The sequence below is a fragment of the Mya arenaria genome, chromosome 1 (genome assembly GCF_026914265.1).
Source record: "Mya arenaria isolate MELC-2E11 chromosome 1, ASM2691426v1".
Classification (NCBI taxonomy): domain Eukaryota; kingdom Metazoa; phylum Mollusca; class Bivalvia; order Myida; family Myidae; genus Mya; species Mya arenaria.
In genome coordinates this window covers 5,040,031-5,057,272 of record NC_069122.1, presented here as the reverse complement: position 1 = coordinate 5,057,272, position 17,242 = coordinate 5,040,031, and positions in this window count along the sequence as shown.

The following is a 17,242-nucleotide window of genomic DNA, read 5'->3' as shown; positions in this document are numbered from 1 at the left end:
ACTCCTTAATAACCTTGGACTCAAAATTACGCCCTTGTTCAGAATGCAATTGCTCGGGAAAACTGTAATGCACAATAAAGTGCTCATATAGGGCCTTGGCGGTGGTAGTCGCCTTTTGGTTGCGACACGGAATCGCCTTAGCATAACGAGTGAAGTGGTCCGTTATGACAAGGACATCCTCGTACCCACCCTTGGACTTCTCGAGCTTCAAGAAATCCATGCATACAAGCTGCATCGGTCGTGTGGTGTTGATGGGTACGAGTTCTGCGCGCGGTACCACAGGCGTGTTCCTACAGACACAAGATAGACAGGAAGAAACATGATCCTTAATAAAGGATTCCATACCCGGCCAAAAGAAGCGTTGGCGGGCGAGCCAAAGAGTCTTCCTGCTGCCAGGATGACCGACATCATGGTGGATACCACGAAAAGCAACAGACCTGTAAGCAGCAGGAACAACTAACTGACGGACCTGCTCACCATCCACGGTAGCGGTTCTGTAAAGTATACCATTATCAAGAGAAAGAGATGAAAGGTCACGGAGTAGACAACGGACTTCTCGAGATAACTCCTCCCCCCTCGGCCGAGAACCGGACCGCAGGATGGAAACAACTCTGGAAACATCAGCATCCTTGGCCTGCTCCTGCACCCAATCGACAGGATTAACTGGGACAGTATCTGAAAAAATATCATCTCCAAGGACTGCGTCACTATCGCAAGAAAGACTCTCAACAGCAGCAAAAGAAGTAGTAGCTGCCAGACAAATAGCTTTGACAGCTTCAGAAAACATCTGTGGCTTACGACTCAAACCGTCACAGTCATTATTAGATTTGCCGGACTTGTAAACAATATCGAATTTGTACGCAGACAAGGCCGCCACCCAGCGGTGACCTGTCGCGTCAAGCTTCGCAGACGCCAAAACATAGGTAAATGGATTGTTGTCCGTGAAAACAGTGAAGGTGTTACCGAACAAGTAGTCGTGGAACTTGTCAGTGACAGCCCATTTGAGCGCGAGGAATTCTAGCTTATGAGCGGGGTAATTCCGCTCACCTGCCCGAAGACCTCTGCTCGCATAAGCGATCACCTTCTCCTCGCCATCCTGCTCCTGTAAAAGAACTGCGCCTAAACCGGTCCCACACGCGTCTGTATGGACGATGAAGGGTTTACTGAAGTCAGCGAAAGCTAGGACTGGAGAAGAAGTAAGTTTAGTCTTTAAAAGATCAAAAGAACGTTGCTGGGCGTCGGACCAGGACCACGGGGCTGGGGAATTTCTTTTAGATTTCCTAGACTTCTTAGAAGACTTGGTGGAACCGTGCCCTTCGAGGAGTTGGTTAAGGGGATGGGCTATCTTAGAGTAACCCTGTATAAACCTACGGTAGAAACCAGCAGTCCCTAAAAAACTACGTAACTCCTGGACATTCTTAGGGACGGGCCAATCAGAAATTGCAGATGTCTTGTCCGGGTCAGTGGAAATACCATTGGCCGAGATAACATGGCCAAGGTAGGTAACTGACGACTTAAAGAACTTGCATTTTGAGCCTTTTAGTTTAAGACCATGAGAATGGAGGCGTTGAAAAACAGATTCGAGACGGGACAAATGTTCTTCGAAAGAGTCAGAGAAGATAAAGATATCGTCAATGAAAACAAGACATTCTCTGAAGTTTAAATCGCCCATACATTTCTCCATAAGACGCTGAAATGTAGCGCCATTGTTCGTCAGACCGAAAGGCATTCGGTTGCACTCAAAGAAGCCAAGATTGCCTACAGAAAATGCGGTCTTGTGCTTGTCTTCTTCTTCCATTTCGACTTGCCAGTAACCTGAGCGTAAGTCTAGTTTGGAGAAGAACTTGGAACCTACCAAAGTGTCGACGGTATCATCGAACCTTGGCAGCATATAGGCGTCCTTACGTGTCCTGGAATTCAACATACGGAAATCCAGACAAAAACGCAATGAGCCGTCTTTCTTTCGCACAAGAACTACATTAGAGGAGTACGGGCTATCACTTTCGCGAATCGCACCGCAGTCAAGCATATCTTTAAGATGTTGACGTACCTCCTCATACATTCCTGGTGGAATCTTGCGGTATGGTTGTTTAAAGGGCGTGTCATTGGTAAGAACTATCTTATGTTTGACGATATTGGAACAGCCAAGATCAGTAGGGCCGGTAGAAAAGATATGACGCCAATTACCAAGTATTTGGCGAACCCGCAGAATCTGATCTGGTGACAAGTTATCGATGTCGATTTTGACACCAAGATCGTCAACTGGGTCAAGACTAGAAGAAGAAGAAGAGGAAGAAGGAAGTGAAGAAGCAAGATTGTCAACGACATTGACCTCGTCTACAACGCATATGTCTGACTTTGGCCGGATAAAGACGGGTTTGGCAGTCATGTTGCACAACCTAACAGGGACCTTGACATAATTACCATGGTGGGGGGCCTTCAAAACATGGGGTCTAACAAGGTATGGGCTATCAGGAGAAATGTTCTCAGTAACAATCTTCTGAACATCATGTTTAAGACCTCTGGCAATTCCGTTAAGGGTAACAGACTCATAAGGACCAAGTTCTACAGTATGCTCATTAGTAGACTTTACTGTAATAGGTTCACAGACTAGGGCATCAAAAGCTGATTGCCAAGAATCAGGCAATGGACGGGCGGGTGCCACAGACGCTGACTTACAACGTCTAATGATATTGGTGCCCACAATCACCGGATGACTGCCAGTGTCGGGAACTACAAGTACTGGAACATCAAGTTCAAAATTCAAATCAGGAACAGCCAGAGTGATTTCAATATACCCAAAAATGGCAAGTTTGTTACCATTGGCAACAGTAACATTTATGTCAATATTCAAATCAGACAATTCCTTCAAAGGAGGCTTACTAGGCAATGACCTAAAGAAAGTATCACTAATAGTAGTGACCATGGAACCACTGTCTATCAGACCTATAGTATGAACTGAATCAACGACAACATTGGATGTATTGGACGCACCAACAATATCAGAAACACTAACAGACTGGCCGAAAACGGCGCCAACCCCTTGGTGGCCACTGGCAGGGGCGGCTAAAAGTTTGGGTGACTAGGGGACTGACCAAAAGAAGAATGGCGGCCACCACCTCTACCACGCCGGGAACCACGGTTACCACCAGAGTATACATTGGGTGTCGTAGGGCCGTAACCATGCGGTCTGGGAGGTGCAGCCTGGGAAGGGGAAAACAAAGGAGGAATGTATTGGTGTGGGGGTACACTAACATCAGGCGAAAGTGTGAGAGTGTCTAGGCGCTGTAAAATGGTGGAAAACTTTTTATCAACACCAGACTGGACAGAAGATATCCGGGAATTGAGCCGTTGCTCTAAGTCAGAAAGCTTCTTATCAAAGTTGGGGTGCTGAGAACTGGGGGGCATAGATTGCTGTTGGCTAGAAGCATGGGGGGATTTGGACTTTGGTAAAGAAAGGGACAGCTCTTTATCAACCTGCCGGACATCCCGGAGAAACGCATCATAATCTGCTGCTGCGTCTAACTTGTGGCGTGTGTTTGTGCGCAACATCTCTGTGCGCAAACCAGACCATAGTCTTTCGCAAAGCAGTTCGTTACGATTTGTCAATGGGATGCGGCCGCTGTCAAAAGCTTGCGTCAAAGCCGACTCGAGCCGACAACCAAAAGATGTGACAGACTCATCTGGTCTTTGAGCCAAATTGAAAAACTCCTTCATAGATAAAGACTTTTGAGAAGGTTCGCCATAATTCACTTCAAGCTTCCGGAGTACCGTGTCTACTGTAATATTTTCACCAAGTGAAACTAGTAAACGACGAGCTGTACCCCGTAATGAAGACCTGATAGCTTGCAGCACTAAGGAGGAAGACAAAGAAGCGTCTTTCCTCAGACACCGCACCTCATGGCGCCACTCATAAAAATTGATCTCTGACTTAGGCGTAGGATCATCACCAGAGAACGGTGGGATCTTCGGTGCCTTAGTCGCCATAGAAGAATAAGGTGTAAAAGCAAAATGAGATTGGGGCGTGGAAGGCTGGGTCAAAAGGGACATCAATGGTTGGGGCTTTGGCTTGACATTAGAACCTGAAAGAGGTTTGGGCTTAAAATCAAAAACGGGTGGGGAAAGCTTAGGTGTAATATTATACTTGCTGGACAGCAACTTTAACATTTCAGCTTCAGATGGGTATGAAACATCACCACCAACTGCACCAAGCTTCTCCTCGGACATGGGGGCTTCTTCGTCACTCATGGTGACAGAAAGCAACAACCACAGAAGGTATAACAAACCCAGAATGAAGAAATGATGTACAGAAAATACAGTAGAAAAGAAAGGGCAAATAAAACAATAATAAATTAATAAAACAGAAAGCGGCTATGATCCACTACACTGTGTGTGACTATGAGTGTATTAGTGATCACAATGTGCTATGCTCACCAGTGAATTATTAACAAATGCAAATTATGTATATCTTCAATTAAAAAAATATATCAACGGATGTGTAAAACTATATGTGTACTGTATGTGTAATTAAATTTTAATGTGTGTAAATTAAGTCTAATTATTTATGATGAAAATAAATTTCAAAGTTGATTAATTGAAATAAATAAATTGAACTTATCCTATTGATGTATGTGAATGTTAAATTTTAATTCAAATGACAAATAAATAAATTTTAATTAAATTTATGAAATTAAATGTAAAGGCCAAAGACAAAGCAAAGGACAGATCCGTTAAAAAGTATAAATAATACAAGTGATAAGTTTAATGGCCGGGGACCAGTCTAAGTTTAAACAAGTTCAGGGTCAAATAGGGTCAAAAGGTGTTCCCTAAATATTCTAGTAGGCTACCAAGTTTATTTATATAACTATTTCTATTTAAGCTATGACACAACTACCATAAATACACCTGGTTTAGCTATATTCACACAGTAACTATGAACAATAAATAATTAAAGTACTAAATTGTGTGTGAAGCAAAACTTAATAAAATGATTTCAGAATCTCAAATTAATCAAAACTGAGATCACACTCTGAAATGTAAATAATCACAGGGAAAACTGGAAATAAAGTAGGAAAATTATATGAAAAAGGGCAAATATTTATAACCTATGGCGGACAGGTCAAATTATGAAACATATAATGTACAAAGAACACAAAAACAAAGAACACAGAAACACACAAGAAACAAATAAACAAACAACTATGCAAATGAATACAGTAACTTGCCAAGCACACTTAACCGGTCACGCAAGGGGAAATTTGGGATGGGTTAAAGCAGGGGTAATGTGTATATGTGTAGTTTAATTTATATGTGTAATATGTGTGAAGGATGGAAAACACAATAATAAATACACTTAAGTTTTATAATGATAAATATGATCTAAACTAACGTGCTAAACTAAGTGTAAAGCATGTATAAATTAATTGTAAGCGTGTAAAATTAAGCAAAGCAATGTATGCAACCAATAATATATGCAAAAGCCAGGCAAAATCACAATAACCCAGCAAAATGAAAATAATGAAGCAAATAAAGCACAGAAATACTAATCTATGACACAAGTAAAGCAAGCAAGTTTACACAAAACAAAACATTTAAAGCACAGTCAATAGATAAGCAATTCAAAAGGAGCCGTGTGTACAATTAATTAAACATATGAATCTAGCTGTCAAAATTAACTGTCAAAACAAATACCGGGTCGTGAAATTATGTCACAAATAAAAATGACTGACAAAGTACAAAATGACAGTTACAATTTCAAGCAAAACGGACAAAATCAATATCAAATGAAATGAAATAAACCAAAAATATATGTACTCTTACCGTAAATAAAGCAATAAATCCAAAAAGTAATCCAACAAATCTAGGTCACTCTATTTTCACTTTGTAATGTCAACTAGCCGGTTTACTCAAAAGGAAAAAAATAGTTACAGCCAAAATATCAAAAACTTACAAAGTTATGTATAAAATAAGGGTACTCACGGTTCAACGAAAAAAAATCACACATACACACAAACACAATCCACAATTACAAATAACACATATATCACAGACAAAACACACAGAAATCCATACGCGGTGCTCCTCTTCTGTCACGTGACACGCGATCAGCTGATAACTGTCAAATTTGACAGATAAAATGTAAATAAAACAGGATTAGAGTCTCTCGCGAAATATACTACACGATCAGGGAGGATGGGTGGGGGAAGGACTGGGGGGTATATTGCACGATCAGGGAGGATGGGTGGGGAAAGGGACGGGTATACCAATACGGAGGGGTCGGCGGATATGCTGGGCTTCTCGACCTCTTCTGGGCGTCAAAACGCAGACAAAATCCCCTCAACGTCTGGTCTGGAGGACACGACGGCCTGGCTCTGGACTACGCCAACCTCGATCGGGGAGCCATTTGTAGCGTGGGTGTGCCAAGACAAAACCACTCAACTTCGGAGTTCGAAAATATTTATTTATACGTAGTCGAACGAAACCAGGCACGTCTAAATAATAATTAAATATGAATGAATATTTCAGCTCAAAGATAAGAGCGAATATTAAATAAGTAAGAATATAGTAACAACTGTTACAATTGAAATCTTGACTTGCGTCGATGATGATTCAGAACGGAATGATTTATGTGTATATATAAATAAGGGCGTATGCAATGAAGCGGGAAAAAGGGGAAAAGGCATTACGAACCAATCAATCACTCTATAAATTTAGACAAACTCGCATAACCAGTATTCACGCTCTGACGCACTCGGACATAGACGAACATTGACGGACAGTAACGCACAGAGGACAATAACCACGGAGCACAACACTTAACACGACGATACACAAACAATACAAAACAATATACGATATAGAACCATACCAAACACACAAACTGATAAAATACTGAAATATGCACCTTGCTACACGTGTGTAGAAGTAAAGACAAGGCACAGCTGCACATTTTCTTTGCACCAATGATAAGTGGTGAAGCTGGCGTTTAGTGGCCGTTTTAAAGGAGTGTTTAAATCTTACACAGGACATATGTAACCTGTCCAGTTTGGCGATGTCGATTCTGCACATGTTTGTCCATAACTCAATGGCAAACAGGCCTTTCGGTATAACAACGCTTTTGTACATAGTTTTAATGTTCAGCGCGTTTAGTGAAGATGGGGTTAGCTTTTGTTACAAATCTCTGGCAATGTATCGCAGAGTTTTTAATATGCGTTGTCAACAAGCTTTTACATATCAGTTCAAACTGCTTATAGCATTTTTCTTAAGATATTACAGTATCGCCAAGTTTAAAGCATCGCTTCATTTTAGCATGTATATATATATGCGCAAAAATGATCGGTCTCCGACCAGTTTTATATTCGTACAACTTTGCTACTTCGTAAATATCATGTTTATAAAACCCTGACAACGGATTTAGAACACATTTGTGGAAAACTTATTGTAAACGTAAAATACAAACAAAGGGCTGAACGATGATGATGACTTTTTGCATCGGACGATTCGCAAGCACAACGTGTCGAACGTCATGTGCTGGGTCAGAACTATTCTCTAGAGTGTTCTTTTCAGTTATACAGTACTGTTAAGACCAAACTTTACACTCTTGTTCACTAGGAGTGCACTAGTAGTGAACAATTTGTGCACTATGGATAAACTAATGTAGTCTATAGTCTATTAGATAAGCCAGTATTGATTTTCCTGGTCCACTCAGATTGGCCTTACTATATTGATGTAATTTTACTGATAAGATCATTTCCTCAAGCAGTTACAGTTTACTGATGGCTGTATGTTAATCATTTAATGGGCCAGTAACTAAAGACAAGGGGTTTCTACCTGTCATTTACTGATTATATTTGACATTTTTTTTAATTCTAATGTAGGTGAAATGAGAATAAAACATTTCTTTAATAAATACAATAAATTTCTTTGTAAGCCAATATTTGAAAATAGGGGTGATATAAATATAACTGTGCTACAATTATAACATCCAAACAATTATGATTTTTTTGGTAATTCAGACATTTAATTAAAGTCAATTAGTGATTACAAAATAATAATTCTGAAGAAGAGCACTTATATTCAAACTGTGATTGCAAAACCAATGTTTAAGATAAAAAGTAATTGTGATTTAAAGATGTTGAAAAAAATACTTCTCCTTAATTAAAATGATTTAAAAATAGTAGCTCAGGCTTTTTCATATGCATTACATTATAACTTCATCACAAAGTTAATAAATACTAATCTAAATGATATTGCAATTGTCTGTTACTATCCTGTATAGATGTTAAGTAACTTCATTCACGATTTATTTCATTACTTTTCAAACATTAACATCTTAAAAGCCTGGTTTGAGCAATTGATACTGAATGTATCTATTTATCTTTGTCTATAAAAAAAGCACAAAAGGAAATTATCCTACCAAATGACCGACTAACCAGGCATTAAAATTAATTGAATTTTAGTAAAATGATAAAATGCTTATTCATACTTTTGTGATGAGATTGTAACGGTGTTAGCCCCGATAGGTCCGAACCAATACAATAAACACAGGAAGTATCAGGAACCCTGCTGTGATAACATTAAAAATGGCAAAAAAGGGAATTATCCTATGCATCCAACCATTAAGCAGGCATTACAATGAATGAGTTCCTATTAAACTTGCTATTTGATGTAAAAATACATATATCTATGCATGGTATAAAAAAATCTATACAGTTTGATTTACAAATGATGAAAAGTGTCCTAATGAAATAGTACTTTTATTTTACAATGCAGTTGCATCACAAAATATAATAAATATAGCCTATTTCCTATCTTTTATCAAAACATATTTGTTTACATCTCTTCTCTAGAACAAAATTCGTAAAAAATATATTGAGTTTCATTGAAATGCCTAGTTTTAGGAATTATTGTCATGATAATTCTTTGCTGTGTATCCCTTGTTTACTGCACTAGTGTCATTGCAGGGCTAATTTCCGGTGTATTTGGTTTATTGGCTCGGGGCCATTTAGAGGTGACACCATTTAGAGTAGAAAATAGCATAGTCTCTAATACACAACCTATTATTGCATAAACAATATTTGCATAGCCAATGTATTAATTTGACTGATGGGAAGTAAATGATAAACAAATAAAGTTAAAAGGGTTTCATTCCATTTATGTTGTATAATATCAATGATATTAATGGGATATTATAAATAATATCTAACATTACTCTTATTCTTACTCTAAAGCATCGTAATAATGCCTTTAATATTATTTAAAAAAAATATAAAAATTAAACGATTAGTCAAACACAGACAGATCTGAGATTTGACAGACATCAGGAAGCAATAAAGATAAAGATCAATACACAGAATTGTGTACTATGTGTACTATAAGGAGGGGGGGGGGGCAATTAAAGAAGGCTTTAATTAGCCTTCAATGGATAGTATTTCATTTGATAATGAAGCAGCAGAACATAACATACAAAAAGTATAAAATATGTGTTTATCTATTATGTGTTTCAGATCAGAAATGCAATTAATAAATCTGGGTACAATGTATTAAATATACTATAATAATTAATGGTTTACTCATTTGATAATGATTGCTGTCATGTTGTCACCTTAAGTCATACTACATTTGTTAACAAAAATAAGCATAAAATTGAAAGTTTCAGAATAGATGGAAGGAAATATTTGTTTATATAACCTTTGAATGAATCAAAAATGGCACAACAATTTCAGTTTGAGCTTGGAACAATAAGGCGTGAAATTTGTTGATTAACTATTTCAAATAACGAACAACTTGTAATTATCACCTTGTGAAACTTATTGTTTTACTTTAAATAAAGGCTCATGAATTCCTTTCATTGTTATGTTCAATAAGTGTTTGAAGATGAAACCCATTATTACCCAGAACCAAAATTATATCATTATACCTCTAGATCAATTAATATCAAAATAATGCAATGCATAATTCAAAAGAAAAAAACAACAACATTGAAATATCTTTGTTTACCAATTTTCTTTTTATAAAACAACATCAGTTATTTAATTTTATTAATCTATATTATTTACATGAAAGGTCCAAATGGATTATAATTATTCTCTATATATTAATTAACATTAAAACATCTGTTTAAACTACAGTCATCATTCTAAGTTTCACTGTAAAGATAGCTTTTATGATAGACTGAAGAAGCCTTATCTGGTCAGCCCCTTGTCTGCATTTAGTCTTTCCCTTGTCTTACCGTAGTGCACTACGAAGTGCACTGATGGTGAACTGATAGTGAACAAGAAGTTCACTTACTGTCAAGTTTGGTCTTAACAGTACTGTACCAGTCAGATTCAATTCCCATGGCAGGGTTCAAGTTAATTACCATTGAGCTTGTGCACCGCCTCGAACGTCAAATCAATTTCTACCACCTCAGAAAAGTAGATCCATTAATTTAACCATGCTAGAAATTCTTATCTTGCCCACGGGCGAAGATAAAATGCCCGTATGGAACTTCTTTTAATGGTTACCACATTGTAATTACCTCCCTTGTTGAAGACTGTCGTCTGTAGTGCATCATGGAAACCTTATCTTGTGGCAATATTTAGAACGCGAGTTAATTATTTCTCGCTTCAAATGTCACAAGAAAACAGATTTCACGCACCTTTCAAGAAATAATGCTTCACTCTTTTTAGAACTATTTAAAGACCGATCAGACCATTTACATACTCTGAATCACTGCGCGAATATCCATGACAACCACGACTTATTGTATATCCGTACGCAATTATTTTCACTAAGCACAAAAGAGTTCCGGCAAAAAATACATTTTTACTTAATTTTGTTTAACTGAGGTGGGAGAAAAAGCATCTACCATAGCCGCCCGTGTAAGATAGGTTCATCCCGACCCTCGCGCAGGGTGTTTTGCGGAAACTCGGTAAACCTCGTTTCCGCAAAACACCCTACGCTCGGGTCGGAATGAACCTATCTTACACTCTCGGCCATGGTCCAAGATACTTATAATCTATTATCCGAATGATGTTGTCCGGTAGATTGGTGGAAATTGTTTGGACATACGCTTAAATTGTTACATGGTTTGCTAATTATAGGGGTAATTGTTACACAACTTTTGGCGCCTTTTTATCCTTAATTAGTTTCAAAGATTGATTGTATTGCAAACCATTTGAACACATATCCAACGTAATGATTTTGATCAGTCAATTGTTTTTATGAATTTACCCAATGTACTTGTAACACAATGCGGTCTTGCATATGCACGTAATATATAATCCTAGGGCAATACCTATGCTACGAAGGAAGCTAGGTGAGATCACTTGGATATGACGTAGGTTGGATTGAGATGCGGGCCGATCGCTCGTAACTCAGAGAGTCCGGTTCGGACTTCCAAGCTATGAAGTCGGACATTTGTTTCTGAGCTGAAATATGGTTTTAAAATTCCACCATTGTGTTGTTTGTAAATAAAATGTAAGAAACTTTGCGAACTTGTTTAAAAACATATTGTGAACTATGGACTATTGTGTCACATGTTGTTAATTGGTGCCGTGCCGCAAGGATTTTAAACTTGCAAATCGAACTTGGGTTGTAGTGGGCATTTCGTGACGAACTTTGGAAGTGTGAAGAAGTGGTAGCTGTGACGTTCTATTTTCGTTCCTGCTTCAAACTGACACAAAGCGAATCACACTCATAAGCATTTTGGCTGCATGTATATATTTATTGTCTAGACCGTCGCGGCCGTTCGACTGCAGCGAACGTTGCAAACGCGGTGGTCAGTAACGATAATGTAGTGTTTTATAAGACAACTGAGATATCAACGACTAGAGCAAAGTGCACGTGGCTAGCGACTTAAGTTATTGATTTTGACGAGTTTAGCCGCGTTATGAGCTATGTTGAGACGGGCATTAAAATGCCTCAGCATTATTGGAAAGTTCGTTATCAAGGTACACGGCTGATAACAAGGACTTTGAGGCGTTTTGGAAATACTTTAAAGGGACTATATCAGGAAATTAGATATCTACAAACAGTTAAGTTGAACATTGAAACCGAAGTCGATCGAATCCGTTCAATGACAAATCAAGGCCGTCGATCTTTACTTACTTTTGTTGGGGATGCACTCTCGTGGCTATTTGGCACCGTTAGTGAGAGTGATTAAGAAGCAATACAAAATCAAGTTTCAAATTTGGCAAAATCACAAAAGGAAGTCATTCATGTGGTTGTTCAAAGCACAACGATCATGAACGAATCGCGCATATTAATACATGAAAATAGACAGTCAATTATTGATATCATTGGCAGTTTACGGGAGGTGGACACTAAAATTAACATAATTACACATGAAATCTCGAAAAAAGATAAACGAGAATTGCCGAGTTCTTGAATATACACGCGATTGAATTTAGTGGTAGAAGAAATAAGAATTTCATTACGTAATACAGAGTTTATAACGGACTTACAAGCCAGTATCGATTTCTTGGCATTAGAAAAGCTTTCTACACGCGTAATCGATCGTAGAAAACTTAAATCACTGTTGTTACAAATACAGAAATCACTACCAAAGTTAATGTCTTTTATTGCCGATCCTCAGAAAGAGTTATGGTCATTTTACACGGTATTTGACAAGCACCACGCTTTTCGTGGACGGTAAAATCATTGTTATATTGTCAATACCTATGTTGAGATTAGATCAAACTAATGAAGTTTATAGAGCAATAAATATCCCGATTTTAGCGCCTGACCCAATTATCCATCCAGGTAAAGACAGTAAATCAGATAGCTGTCTATGATTTAGAAGTCAGTGGGTTCCAATTGATAGTCAGTGGGTTCCAAATTGATAAGTCCAGGACAAAGTACCAATTATTGTCAGGTAATGAGATTAGCGCTTGCAGTCACAAGGAAGCAGCCCTTTGTTCTGTGTTGAGTCCAATTATTCAGTGAATCTTGCATAATTAATTTCTTTCTGTCCGGGAAAGACGCTGCTGAAAAATATTGTTCAACCAGGATATCAAAGCGTAGGTTACCAATCGTACCAATCGTGCAGCATTTGATCGATACGAATTGGGTAATTATCTCGAGGACTAGCTGAACGATTGCATTGGTATGTAATGGCCAACATACTCAAGTGCAAACCAAGCCGCCCGTCGACATAATTAAGATTCAAGAAGGTTATATAGCGTCAAATAAATACATTTCCTTGTTTGCACCTTTTGTGTTAGAGCGAGCAACCATGACCAATTTCTTCCGTTACGATTAGCAAACTTCTCAAATTCATTAGTATGGGGACCAGTTTCAGGAAACATTTCTGGAAGTGCAAGAAAAAACTGTTCCAGAAGAACTCACAGTAATTCAAGATTTATCCCTTAATAATTTGGTGACTACACTACAATTGGCTAACGGATCGCATTAACGAAACCGAGCCAAGTAAAGGTTGAACTACTTGGCATTACATAAGTCTCATTATTGCCCTAGTAATTTCAGTGTTGATACTCATATGTTGTTGCAAAAAAGACCAAATGTTCAAAATTCTGCTTGCCACAGTGTTTATGCAGGGTTATATCGGTGAGAAAGCGAGATGCTGGGCAGCGTGAGGCGGCTTCGATGGAACTCGAACTCCCAAGAATCGGAGCAAGGTGGAAATAAACCGCCAGCCGTATCAGCTTCCGCACCGCAAGACGAACGTACAGAGCAGAGGTGGTCTGTACCCTTGCTATTTTCTTCGTGCCTGATTGGCACGGAGTAAAGCCAAATATGGACATTTAATAATACTGGTAGTTATAGGCATGTCTATCTGGGTGAAGATGTATATAATTATATAACATTATGCAATTATTCATTAATCGAAAGGGTAGAAAGTCCTTGTAGATAGCCACAAGCGCCCAAGGTGAAGATACCTGATTAAGACTGTATTTAAAAATAATGCATTTATGCTTCCATTTTTTGTTTCATGGAATCACTACGTATATATTCGCATCAGGGTTCATTGACTTATTGTTGTTACCAGACGTATACTTACCTGTGGAGTTTTCATAGTCTTGTTGACATTTTTAATGGCCAATTAGGCATTTACTGGCAAGATAAGGCAGGACGTTATACAAGAACAAAATACAATCGAGAGAATAAAAAAGAGGGTTGTGGAAAAGAATGTTTTATTTCTCTACCGTTTGCGGAAAGAATATCATTATCTACGCTAATGAAGAAATATATTAATACTATTTGCTTGCCACTGTTCAAGGCGGTTTTCCGAATCACTATGTACATTTTGAGGCGGGCCGACCTGGGGCTAGATGAAGCGTCGATAACCAGATTGGGAATCAGCATTGCTGTGGAGTCAGCGACACAACTGGCTGACCCTACGACGCCACCGCTGGTCAGAGACCAGGGTACGCAGTCCCAACGAGTGGTGTTGGTGTCGGTTCCGGACAAAGTCGGTAACCGGCTTCGTGCAAGGGTGGAATCGGACGTTGAGGAACAGCCAGAAGTCGGCCAGGGGCCGGGGGCAGATAGTGCAATGAGTGGTTGGGCAGCCACAACAACGCCAACAGCCAGCACCACAACAGCAACAACATATGCCAGGACGGTCGGGGTCGAGGACGTTTTCTGCGAGAAGTCCTTCAACAACAGCAGCAGCAACAGCGCCGACAGGAGGATAGTGGATAGTAGAGACATAGTGTAGCATTCGATAGACAATGACGGACATAGTGCAATTTGAAGTTCTTACAAAAAAGTGTTCTTTTCTACAACTTTATATACAACCTTTGCTGTCATCGGAAGTTATACAACTAATTAATTAATCAAACCAGAATATATATGTTTCTAATAATTATGAATCAGGCATATGTTAGGTCATTTGTTAGATGTTAGCTATATTATATACAATATACGGCGACCCATTGTGTTACTATATATTTAATAAATTTTTTAAGTGGAAAACTTATATTTGTGGTGGAGTGATGTAACACAATGCGGTCTTGCATATGCACGTGGTCATAATCCTAGGAAAACACCTATACTACGAAGGTAGCTAGGTGAGATCGCTTGGATATGACGTAGGTTGGATTGAGATGCGGGCCGATCGCTCGTAGCTCAGAGAGTCCGGTTCGGACTTCCAAGCTATGAAGTCGGACATTTGTTTCTGAGCTGAAATATGGTTTTAAAATTCCACCATTGTGTTGTTTGTAAATAAAATGTAGAAACTTTGCGAACTTGTTTAAAACATATTGTAACCATGGACTTATGTGTCACATACTGAGCCGAGGTAAGTATCGTATACTTGTATATGATTATTTTGAAAATGACGTCGTTTGAAAATCGACTGATTTGATTTTGAAGTGTACAACGTGACTCTGACCTCTTTAACTGCTCGGATTATTGTCAAATGGTTCGGGTCTTCCTCCAGAGATACGCAGCTGATTCTAGTTAGTATGTCTAAAGAAGAACAAAGTTCTCTCAATATGAAATTTGTTATGAACAAGAGATGTTTGTCAAACATTATGCCCCCCCTGAGCGCCATGTTGTCAGGATTATATGGACAATTGAATGAAATATGCATGGACCGAAATGGCAGCTGATTTGTTGCTGTTTTAAGATTATGACTATTAAAGTGTGAGGATAAAGTGTGTTATGACCCTCATAACCTTTGACTCCATGAACTCAAAATCCAGAGTCATCAGCTGGTCACCAGAAACCTAAATGTCAAGTTTGAGGGCCATGGGTGCAGGCATTGTCAAGTTATCACAAGACAAGTTTTTTTCGTTCAAGGTCACTATGACCTTGACCTTTCACCCGATGACCCCTTAAATCATAAGGGGTCATCTACAAGTCAGATGCAACTCCAAGTCAAGTTTGAAGGTCATGGGTTCAGGCATTGTCGAGTTATCACTCGGACAACCTTTTACCATTCAAGATCACTGTGACCTTGACCTTTGGCTCTATGAATCCTAAAATTAATAAGGGTGATCTACTGGTCAGGCTTAACATCCATGTCAAGTTTAATGATCATAGGTTCAGGCATTGTTGAGATATCAGTGGGGGAAGATTAGTTAACTTTTTTGCGTTAAAGGTTACTGTGACATTGACCTGGGCCTGATGACCCCCAAAGTCGATAAGGGTCATCTACTGGGCAGGCCCAACCTTCATGTCAAGTTTGATGACCATAGGTCCAAGAATTGTCGAGTTTGCTTTCAAGGTCACTGTGACCTTGACCTTTGATCCCTAAAATCAATAGGGGTCATCTACTGGTCAGGCCCAACCTCCATGTCAAGTTTGATGACCATAGGTCCAAGAATTGTCGAGTTTGCTTTCAAGGTCACTGTGACCTTGACCTTTGACCCCTAAAATCAATAGGGGTCATCTACTGGTCAGGCCCAACCTCCATGTCAAGTTTGAGGGCCATGGGTGCAGGCATTGTTGAGTTATCACTTGGACAACCTTTTATCATTCAAGGTCACTGTGACCTTGACCTTTGGCCCAATGACCCCTAAAATTCATAGGGACAATCTCCTGGCCAGACTCAACCTCCATATCAAGTTTGAGAACCATGGGTGCAGCCATTGTCAAGTTATCACTCGGATAACCTTTTACCATTCCAGGTCACTGTGACCTTGACCTTTGGCCCAATGACCCCTTAAATCAATAGGGACCATCTTCTGGCCAGGCCCAACCTCCAAGTCAAGTTTGAGGGCCATGGGTGCAGGCATTGTCAAGTTATCAAGCGGACAACCTTTTATCATTCCAGGTCACTGTGACCTTGACCTTTGGCCAGATGACCCCCAAAAACCATAGGGGTCATCTCCTGGTCAGGCCAATTTTCCAAGTCAAGTTTGAGGGCCATGGGTGCAGGCATTGTTGAGTTATCAATCGGACAACCTTTTACCATTCAAGGTCACTATGACCTTGACCTTTGGCCCAATGACCCCCAAAAACAATAGGGGTCATCTACTGGTCAGGCCCAACCTCCAAGTCAAGTTTGAGGGCCATGGGTGCAGGCATTGTTGAGTTATCACTCGAACAACCTTTTACCATTCAAGGTCTTTGTGACCTTGACCTTTGACCCATTGAGCCCAAAAAACAATAGGGGTCAGCTACTGGTCAGGCCCAACCTCCAAGTCAAGTTTGAGGGCCATGGGTGCAGGCATTGTCACGTTATCACTCGGACAACCTTTTACCATTCAAGGTCACTGTGACCTTGACCTTTGGCCTGATGACCCCCAAAAACAATAGGGGTCATCTACTGTCAGGCTCAACCTCCATGTCA